The 10,572-nt window shown below is 47.9% G+C and overlaps 1 protein-coding gene across 2 annotated transcripts in view; it reads right to left on the reverse strand.

Moving 5' to 3' along the window:
- Positions 1-9,957, reverse strand: part of LRRC2 (leucine rich repeat containing 2) — a 43,018-nt gene extending 33,061 nt beyond the window's left edge. The window contains exon 1 of one of the 2 annotated variants that reach the window (XM_059160705.1): positions 9,754-9,957. The gene's annotated coding sequence lies outside the window, so the exon portion shown is untranslated. Of the gene's footprint in view, positions 1-6,062; positions 6,179-9,753 lie in introns of those variants that run through there. The other variant, XM_059160704.1, reaches the window with a different exon arrangement.
- Positions 9,958-10,572: the final 615 nt, after the last annotated feature.

Consider the following 10,572-nt stretch of genomic DNA (forward strand, 5'->3'; position numbering starts at 1 on the left):
ATCCAAGTCTACACATAAAAGCAAAGAAAAAAGCCAGAGTAAAGTGAGCTTTCCGAGCAATGTGGACAGCCCAGGCAGCCCAGGGTACTTAAAGCTGGAAGACTGCTCCCTGTTCAGGGTGTGTGTTCTAGACCAACGAGCTTGACTCAGCCTCTGCTCTTGAGTGACTGTCATTTTCCTAGACCAGCAAGCCCTTGGGGAGTTACCGGATCTGTCCATTAACTGCCTGTGCCTTAAACACACACACACACCATTGCTCATTAGTTCCCATGCATTCGTTTGGAGAAATGTAATTCAAGTTTGCATGCTAGAGGAATGGTCTCTTCTTGATGCCTTTGGGTTCTGTTTTTTAAATACTTGTAAATCAATATTAGTGTCAGTATTTTGATGGGAAAGAGCATATCCTATTTGTCATCTAACCATGTTCCCCATTTCCCCCGTATCTTGCGAAACAGAGAAGGAGTTTCTGTTCTTCAATTAAGAATGTTTTGAATGTGCCGGAATTTAAATCAGGGTCACCTGTGAGATGTTCTGTTTGCAAATGTGTGTGACAAAACATAGAGGGTCTAAGAACAGTGAGAGATGACCACGTTTGCTACATGTTTGCACGTACTGCCCAGAAAGCCTGGGAGGCTAAGAAATAACCAACCACAAATGCCAGGTCCAGCCCTGCCCTTGGTGTCCTGTGCAGGACAGGGCTCAATCTAGGCCTCCCTAGACAACAGGGTAGGTTCAAGATCAACCCTGGAGATAGTAGCTCTTATGGGTGGGTGTCAGATCAGAAAAGTGGTTTTATAATAGGAGCCAATGAGTCATTCCAGGACAGAAAGGAGACCCTCCCTCTGGGAACAAAGCCACACTGGGGAGCAGAGAGGAGGGAGATACCAAGGACGGGACACAGGGGCCAGTCCCTCAGCAGGTTCCGGAAAGAGAGACGGTCCCCTGGCGAATTTACAAAGCTCATCTCTTTTTTGTAGCATGAGCTCCAGTCAACACAGCCTTTCAGCAAATCCCTGAAATGCAATTTCCTAAGCATTAGGTTTCTCCAGAACTATAGAAAGAGCACCATGATACCCTATTCCAAAGCAGTAAAGAGAAATTCACCTCTACAGGATGTCGTGTGAGACAACCTCAATTCAAATAAAGCAGCAATATCCTCCTAGAGGAAACACTACATCCAAGCAGACTCTCCTGAGGCACCATAAGAAATGCAGAGCATTAGCCTGAGCCCTAATGGATTTGACAGCTAAGATTCATGGACCCAAGGGAACATCTGATTCCAGTTCCCTGCTGGAGATCTATCTGGCTTTGTATTACAGCTGAAGCACGAGAACACGGATCCCTAGATTTGGGGCTGCAGGGTCCGCAGCCACGGAAGAGAAGAAAACACCTGAGACTAGAAGAGAAGAGAGGACGATAGTGATATCACTCATGGCAGCAGAAAGGACTCTGGGGCAGAGTGCCCTGAGGCTCATTTTTCTCCAGGGCTTGGAGTTCTGGGTCCTGAGTGGACACGTCAACAATCAGAGTCTCAGAAGTTTGATTCACGTTAGAAAGGAAAATTCCTCCTGGAAAAACATTTTGCTTTACTGCTTTACTGTATTATTTCAGTAAAGGGCAAGAGAGTAAATATTGTAGGCTTCACGGGTCAGTTGGCACAATGCAAGCAGTTCTGTAGGCACTTAGATCACAACAGAGAAAACTCCTGGCCTGCCCCTCCCTGCTGACTTGCCCTGGGCCTGCAAGAGCCCCGAGCCTGCCTCTCTGCTTTGTGCTGGGTTGTCACTTGCTAGAGACATTCTCAGGACAAAAGTGACTGGCCCAAGAGGGAAAGGCCCGGCAGGTCAGCACAGAGAGTGACTGGGAATGGGGAGCTGCTGTAATCAGTTTCACTCTCTGTCCCGGTGACACTCAGATACCGGTGTGTGTGCTCTCCTGCCAGCTCCAGATGGGTAGCTGGCTCAAGGCTAAGTGGGTTTGCTAAGTCACCAACTCCCGAGCAAAGATTCCATTGCTTGGTGCCCAGCCATTCTCCACAGCAGAGTGTCCAACATGTACAGAGCAACCAGCGTGGGCCTTGGGCAATAGCAAGATACAGCTGGCCCAGTAGACAGACACTGAGAGTGGAGGAGAAGGTGGGGGTGGGGGAGGTAGGGTCTCCAACTTGGTCTCCAAGGCTCACAATGCTAGCCCCTTCAACGGTGCCCCTGCCATACAAATACACCGGCCAGTCCTGTGTGCACATCCCAGCTTTTGTGAACAATAAACTAGATTTTGCTTTGTGGATACGATGGCTTTAAAATTGTACCCACATGTTCCTTTATATTCTTTCCTTTAAGAGTATAGAACTTAATTCCTTCCCCCTTGAGCATGGGTTGAATTCAGTGACTCACTTCTAACGAATAAAGTGTGGTAAAAGTGATGGTGTGCAGCTTCTGCAACCAAGTCCCACCAGGCACTCCTCTCTCTTTTGGGCCGTCCACTGTGTCATGAGGAGGTTCAAGCAGCCCTGTGCAAGAAGCTTCTTACGGAGAGGAACAGAGACCTCCTGCCAGCAGCCACGTGAGCGGAAGCTGTCTAAAAGCAGATCTTCCAGCCCCGGTTGAGCCTTCAGATGGTAGCAGCCCCAAAAGTCATCTCAGCAGACCCTGAGGCAGGACCATTCAGCTAAGCTATTCCCAATGCTCAGAGACTGTGACAAAATATGTTTGTTGTATTAAGCTGTAAGGGTCAGGGGTGATTTGTTATGTAGCAATAAATCATTAACACAGTGGATAGTAAAATAAGACTCAGTCTCAATGTGTAGCAACCTCTGGTATCCACGTCTATCCATCTACTTGACATGCCCACCTGGAAGTCTCACGCATATCTCAGAGAAACACAATTCCTTCCAGAGTTCCTCCCTTAGAATCTAACCATTCCTGGCTGCCTCAATTCTTCACCTTGACTCTGTCCTTACCTGGAGGTCACTCCTTTATGCCTTCCAATTCTTTACCCTGCCCACCATGGGAGCGAGACCATGTACACAAACATGCTCGCTGGTTTGCAAGCCCAATGTATCACCCAAGTCTTAGAGGGCACGCCTTTCTCACCACCAGTTAGTGCCCCAGCTGGCCTCAGGCGTGAAGAAGCCTCACAGCTGGTGTCCTGACTTCCCACTCACCCTCGTCCAATCCATTTGCCACACAACAGTGAGAGTCATTTTCTGCCGAGAATGAGATCCTGCCACTGCATGGATCAAGCGCTCCAAAGACTTCTCTCCCAGGTGAGGGGGAGATCCCAGGGCCCGGGTCAGACTCTGGCAGGACCCGCCCTTGAGCACTCTCCTCCTCAGTGCCTCACCCACCCCGCACTTTTTCGTACCTCAGACTCTGCACACACTATGCCCTCTGCCTAGACCCTCTTCCCCCATCTGCCTAGCATCCCTGCACCCCATGTCCCCGGACTCAGCTTCAGTCTTCTCTCCTCAGCACAGCCTTCACGGCCTCTTCACCTAAGGTAGATCCCCCCGTTATTTTATCTCTCACATTATTTATCTCTCAGACTATTGCGAATTCACTTCACAGCACATAATAGGAGTTGAATTATTTGCTCATTGGTTTGGTTATACTTTGACCGTGGACTGTGAAGAGAAGGGCCACGGTTCACCGACAGAGGCAGCCACCTGAGAAGCCCCAGACGTGGGAGGAGAGTCAGCCACTCACCCTGAGCGGTCACCAGGGGACAGATGGTGACAGACGGCAGCCCTGGAGGGAATGTAGACAGGCTCCTGCTTCTGGACCTCAACAGAGAAACTCTGTGTGTGGAGCCAGTTTACTTGGTGTGCATTTCTGTTCTTTGATTCCTGGGAACCCAAATAACTGACATTATGGGCACTCATCAAATGGGGAAGGATGAATGTCCCTGCCCCTGAGCTCTCCATCGGGAGAGAACAAACGCGCACAGAGATACATTTCAGTACTGCGCGTGGATTTGATCATGGAGGCGGAACAGGCTGTCGGGTCAGAAGAGGAGGGATGCCCTCAAGTGCGTGTGGAGAGGAGGGTTCTGCGAGGTCCCACAGGGACCCTGGAGAAAGGGAAAGGGACTGTCCATGCAGAATTTGCTTGAATACTTGTTCACACCCCCTCCACAACCCAGGTACATTGGAATCCCTTTTATGGAGCCATCCACTGTCCGAGCCAGAGGGCATGACTGGAGAAACATGTCCCCTGGCACCAGAGCACTCGTCCCCACTCAGAAGACGAATGCCAGGGTTCCAGGCGGGAGGGGCACTTTCTGGTCACCTCATCCTCCCCTTTCTGGTCAAATGGCAGACTGGGCAGAGGCGGGTGGGAGGCTGTGTACAGGGCTCACATCTCTGACAGTCTAAGGTACAAAGGATCTGGGGGAGAAGACCCAACTAACCCCACAATACAGGTGCCCAGTCATTCTGGGCGCCTTCTTGCCCAGGCTGGGAGAGGGACAGCAGCAAGGGGGTGGTGTCCAGGCAGAGGGCACACTGCATGCACAGTCTGAGGGACAGAGCTGAGGTCAGAGCAGTTGGTCATCTGAACATCCATGGGGAGAGAGCCCTAACCCTACCGTCCCCACCTGCTCATCAGAACCCCCAGGGCCTCTCTTTCCTCTGGGCAGACCAGCTCCAGGCTTTCCACAGCATTCTTCCCAGCACAGCCCCCATGTGAATAAGACACCCATCACTAGCCTTGCTGGAACTAAGGGAGCGTCTATAACCATGGGGATTCCTGGTGACACCGGTGTACAGAGGAAACAAAGACACGGCCCACAAGGGGCTTTCACGATGCACAAATCCCATTTGCCCTTCACATAAGGCCGCTGCCTGGACCCCAGAGCCAGAACACAGAGGCAGTTTTCTGATAGAAACAATAGGGTTATTAAAGACTCAATACCCAAGGGAGGTCAGTATAGTCACGATATTGCAGCCAAATTCTAAATTAAATTACATTTTCTGTCACCAGGTCTGAGTTTCCCTGGGAACACCCATTGTTTTCATGGTAATTTGTTAAACTAGAAAATCCTGGCTGGGAGGCAGAGGCTGGGGAAGGGATTAGGAGGACCTTCTCAGAGTCCTCCTGCCAGCCCGGGCTGGAGTCCCGCCTCCTCCACTTACAGCTGCGTGTCCCTGAGACGGTCACCTATCCTCCCTGTGCCTCCATGTACTCATCTGAACATGGGTGTGACAGCAGCACCCCACTCAGAGGACTGGGGACAGGGTCACGTGTGATAATTTGTGTCAAGTACTTAAGATAGTCCCCGGCACCTAGTAAAGCATTTATCGAAAGAAAAGAAGAAAAGAAATGAAGACAGACATCGTCACCAAGTGAAATGGAAGATATGAGTACCTGAGGCTTCTTCTGTCCTGGGCACAGTTAGCACAGGTTCTCTGCCAGATCGCACCAGCCCCTGAGTTCCTGGAGAGGATTTGGAGGAAAACAGTCACAGGGGCACGGCTGTGCTGCTTACAAAGGATGATTCTCCCCTGGGTCTCTGAGCACTTTCTTACCCTCACTCTCTCCCCAAGGGGGTGAGACAGTCCCAGAAGGAAAAGACTCCCCCGGCAGATGTCAACCATCCCTTCCAGGGCACCCAAGACACAAACAAAGTTGATTTATTTCCCAGAGACAACGCTTTGGAACAGAAAGCCTTGAGCCCAGCTTTGGGCACCGGGGCAGTGTACTTGGCAGCGGGGGGCGCCCACTAACCAGGAGCAGAAATCTCGGGGAACCCCCTGCCCCCAGCATAGCCTTGCGGGGGGGAATCACCTGCCCTAGCCACATTCTCTCCTTCTCCATTCAATTCTAGTTCTTGCCCTAAAATGCAGATAAACGCATGATCCTCCCCCAATAGTGTCCCACTGGGGGTGTCTGCCCCTGTCCTGCCATGGCACGGTGGGAAAGAGATAAACAAGGAGGAGCTGCCTCCCATCCTCCCGGCAGGTGCCACAAGCCCCCTCCCTCCCAGCACCCCCCAATATCCCCCAGTCTCAGGAGCCGAGGGTCACTTGCCCCTGCCACGTCCCAACCCCCACGACGGCCACCTACCCGTGACTGCGCGGCAGCCCCAGCTCCCCTGACCGCTGCCTGCCTAGTGGAATCCGGGTTGCGGAGACACGGCCGCCACACACTGGAGCCTCCTGGCCTGTGCGTTCACGGGCTATATTTGTCAGCTGATAATATGATCTGTAGGACATGTGCTGATAAACTATCTATCTATTCTATGTGACTCAGCCCGGCATGAGACAAAACACATTTCGGAGGGGAGGGCTTGGCACGGGGCAAACAACAAGCTGGCCAACGTGAGCCCAACAACCCGGGATGACTGCACCTCCCTTTTCACGCAGGCCGTCCTGAAGCATGTGGAATAAAACAGGCCAGAGAGGGGAAAGGGCCCCGTGCTCTCTGCACTCCGAGCTAAGAACCACGGGAAAAGCAGCTCCAGAATGCAAAACTGTTTTCAATGTTGGAAGCTACAGCTATCACAGGTCTGGATTTCACCTTGTTTTTCTTTTCTTTTCTTTTCTTTTTTTTTAAGATTTTATGTATTTATTTGAAAGAGAGAGAATGAGAGAGAGCGCGCATGAGAGAGAGAGAGAGTGTGCATGAGGGGGGAGGGGCAGAGGAAGACGCAGACTCCCCACTGAGCAGGGAGCCTGACATGACTCATGATCCCAGGACCCCAGGATCATGACCAGAGCCAAAGGAAGTTGTTAAACCAACTAAGCCATCCAGGTGCCCTCACCTTGCTTCTTTTAAAGTTCTGAAAACATAGGTGAATTTAGGTTCTTTTTAGTGATTTTTACTAATTAGGCAAAGATGTTTTGCTGATAACCAACATTGTGACAATCTGACAATCAGTTAATCAGGAATTGCTCCCATCTCACTGCATCCCCCCCATCCACATCCTCCACCCAACCCCCAACCCTGTCTGTTCCAAGAGGATCCTTACAACCACCCCTGCTTATGGACAACAGACTCTTCATATGCCTTCACCCTAAACAGAGAAACACCCTTTGTCTGACATAGACATAATAACTCTAGCTACAAAATAGTTGGATTTTGAAGGTACTATGCTCTATGTGTTGCCATTTGTGATTATTACCATTTTATTAATGTAATCCCTATCAAAATACCAACAGCATTTTCCACAGAACTAGAACAAGCAATCCTAAAATGTATATGGAACCACAAAAGACTACAAATAGCCAAAGCAACTGTGAAAAAAGGAAAGCAATGCTGGAGGCATCGCATTCCCAGACCTCAAGTCATATTACAAAGCTATAGTGATCAAAACAGTATGGTACTAGAAAAACAACAACAACAACAGTATGGTACTGGCACAAAACCAGACACATAGATCAATGGAACAGAACAGAAAACCCAGCAATAAACCCTCAATTATATGGTCAATCAATTTTCAGCAAAGCAGTAAAGAATATGCAATGGCAAAAAGTCTCTTCAACAAATGGTACTGGGAGAACGGATCCGCTACATATGATCAAAGAATAAGTGAGCGAAAGAATGAAACTGGACCCCTTTCTCACACCATACATAAAAATAAACTCAGAATGGATTAAAGACCTAAATGTGAGACCTGAAACCATAAAGATCCTAGAAGAGAACACAGGCAGTAATGTCTCTGACACCAGCCATAGCAATGTTTTTTTCTAGATAGGTCTCTCGAGGCTAGAAAAACAAAAGCAAAAATAAACTATGGGAGCTAAATCAAAATGAAAAGCTTCTACACAGCGAAGGAGACTATCAAAGAACTAAAAGGCAACCTATAGAATGGGAGAAGATATCTGCAAATGACATATCAGATAAAGGGTTAGTACCCAAAATATATAAAGAACTGAAACAATGCAACACCCAAAAAAAACAATCCAATTAAAAATGGGCAGAAGACAAGAACAGATATTTTTCCAAAGAAGACATCCAGATGGCCAAGAGACGCATGAAAAGATGTTCAACATCGCTCATCATCAGAGAAATGCAAATCAAAATGACAATGAGCTCTCACACCGGTCAGAATGGCTAAAATAAAAAACACAGGAAACCTCCAGTGTTGGTGAGAATGTGGAGGAAAAGGAACCCTCGTGCACTGTTGGTGGGAATGCAAAGTTGGGCGGCCACTGTGAAAAACGGTATGGAGTTTCTGCAAAAAAATTAAAACTAGAACTATCCTACAATCCCTACAATCCAGTAATCACACTACTGGGTATTTACAAAAAAAAAAAAAAAAAAAGACGAAACCACTAATTCAAAGGGATACATGGACCCCTACGTTCATAGCAGCATTATTTACAATAGCCAAAATACGGAACCAGCCTAAGCGTGCATTTTATTCAGCCATTAAAACAAAACAAAACAAAACAAAACCTTGCCATTTGCAATGACATGGAAGGAACAAGAAAGTAAAATGCTAAGCGAAATAAGTCCATCAAATACCATATGATGTCACTCACGTGGAATTTAAGAAACAAGACAAACAAGCAAAGGAAACAAGAGAGGAAAAAACACACCAAGAAATAGACTCTGAACTACAGAGAATACACTGCTGGTTACCAGGGGGAGGGGGGTTGGGGAGTGGGTGAAATACGGGATGGGGTTTACGGAGCCCACTTGTCGGGATGAACACTGGGTGACCTACGGAAGGACCGAATCACCATGTCGTACACCTGAACCTAATAGAACACCACAAGTTACCTATACTGGCACTAATTTTTTAAATAAGTTTTCTTTAGTTTTATAGGCAAAATTTTTTTTGATAAATTATCATTTTAAATTGTACACCAAGTTGATGGGAATCAAATATATCTCTGGGACAGTATGAAGTCCTACCTCTAAAGTATTGCACGTGCTTTTTATTACTTAGAATTTGAATAGTATTTTTTTTCCTACATAATCTGAGTTTCCTATTTAGTAATTGTTTTCGTTTGGTCTTTGTTTTGTTTTGTTTATGGTGCTCTGAACCAAAGAATATAAATTAAAAAGGCAGTTTCAGGTCAGACACGACTTAAATACATTTTCAATTTATGAGAGGGCTAACTATTCAAAAGCTCCATCATATTTAAGTGGAAAAATATTTTCCCCCACCAATACATTCAAATACAATGGGCATCCTGTATGAGGCCAGGGTTAGAGAAGGAGGTCCTTGTTCAGCTCAGGCTCCTCAGTCTGCAGTGAGCTCCCAAATAAAACTGAGAAACTTAGCAAATAAAAATACTTTCAGTTACATCTGAATTTCAGATAAACCGCAAGTGATTTTTCAATATAAGTATGTTCCCAATAATGCATGAGTCATACTTAAAATTTATTTGTGGTTTATCTGGAAGAGTCCTGTGTTTTATCTGGCAACCCCCAGGATCTTAGTAAGTGCAGAATCTGACCCAGGAGGCCAGGGAGGGGCCCAGAGTCTGTCTCCCTAACAAGCTCCAGGTGATGCCAAGGCTGCTGGTCCAGGAACCTCAGTACAAGGGGCCTTAAGGACCTGGAATTAGCAGAGTCTGGGGCAGAGGTACCCAACACTGGCTCCTCATGGGCATGGCCCCAGTGGAGCCCTCTCCCCCTAGGATGTTCTGACTCAATCAGTCTGGGGTGAAGTCCAGTGATCCTAGTTCAGCATACTCCACAGTCTTTTCCGATTCACAGGCGGGGATGTGAATCAGGAAGTATTTTAAAATACACAATGTACTTATGTTAATACAAGGAATTGTTATTATTGTATTAAACTTACTGTGTGCAGATGCTGCATCTCTTGGCTGTGTCCAGAAAGAACTTCCAGGGGCGCCCGGTTGGCTCCGTCTGCAGAACATGTGACTCTTGACCTCGGTGTTGTAAGCTCGAGCCCCTCCTTGGGTGTAGAGATTATTTACTAAAATCTGAAGAAGAGGGGCACCCTGGGTGGCTCAGCGGGTTAAGGCCTCTGCCTTTGGCTTAGGTCGTGAGTGATCCCAGGGTCGTGGGATCGAGCCCCGCATCAGACTCTGTGCTCAGCAGGGAGCCTGCTTCCTCCTCTCTCTCTGCCTGCCTCTCTGCATATTTGTGGTCTCTGTCTGTCAAATAAATAAAATTTTTTAAAAAAATAAAATAAATTCTGAAGAAGGAGAAGGAGGAGACGGAGAAGGAGAAGAGGAGAGAGAGGAAGAGGAAGGAAGGAATGTAGGTAGGCGTGTGCCCGAGTGTCTCAGTCAGTTAAGCCTCTGCCTTCAGCTTGTGTCAGGATCCCAGCCTCCTGGGATCGAGTCTTACGTCAGGCTCCCTGCTCAGCGGGGATATACTTCTCCCCTCCCCCCATGCATGCTCTCTCTGTCTCTCTCAAATAAGTAAATAAAATCTTTAAAAAGAAAAAAGAAAGAACGACGTTGTAGTTTCTGCCTTCCCCAGGGGCAGCAGGTAGGACTCTGCCCTGTGGTCTTCGCCCCCCAGGGTCCCCTTACCTCCCCAGCTCTTACACAGTCTTATTACCACGCTGCTTCCTCAGAGCCGGGCGCTTTTTCACTCACGTCCCCTCTAGCGGGCCTTGAAGCCTCTCAACAGCTTTGTCCACAGCTTT

This window comes from Mustela lutreola, chromosome 2 (assembly GCF_030435805.1).
Source record: "Mustela lutreola isolate mMusLut2 chromosome 2, mMusLut2.pri, whole genome shotgun sequence".
In the NCBI taxonomy this organism is placed as follows: Eukaryota; Metazoa; Chordata; class Mammalia; order Carnivora; family Mustelidae; genus Mustela; species Mustela lutreola.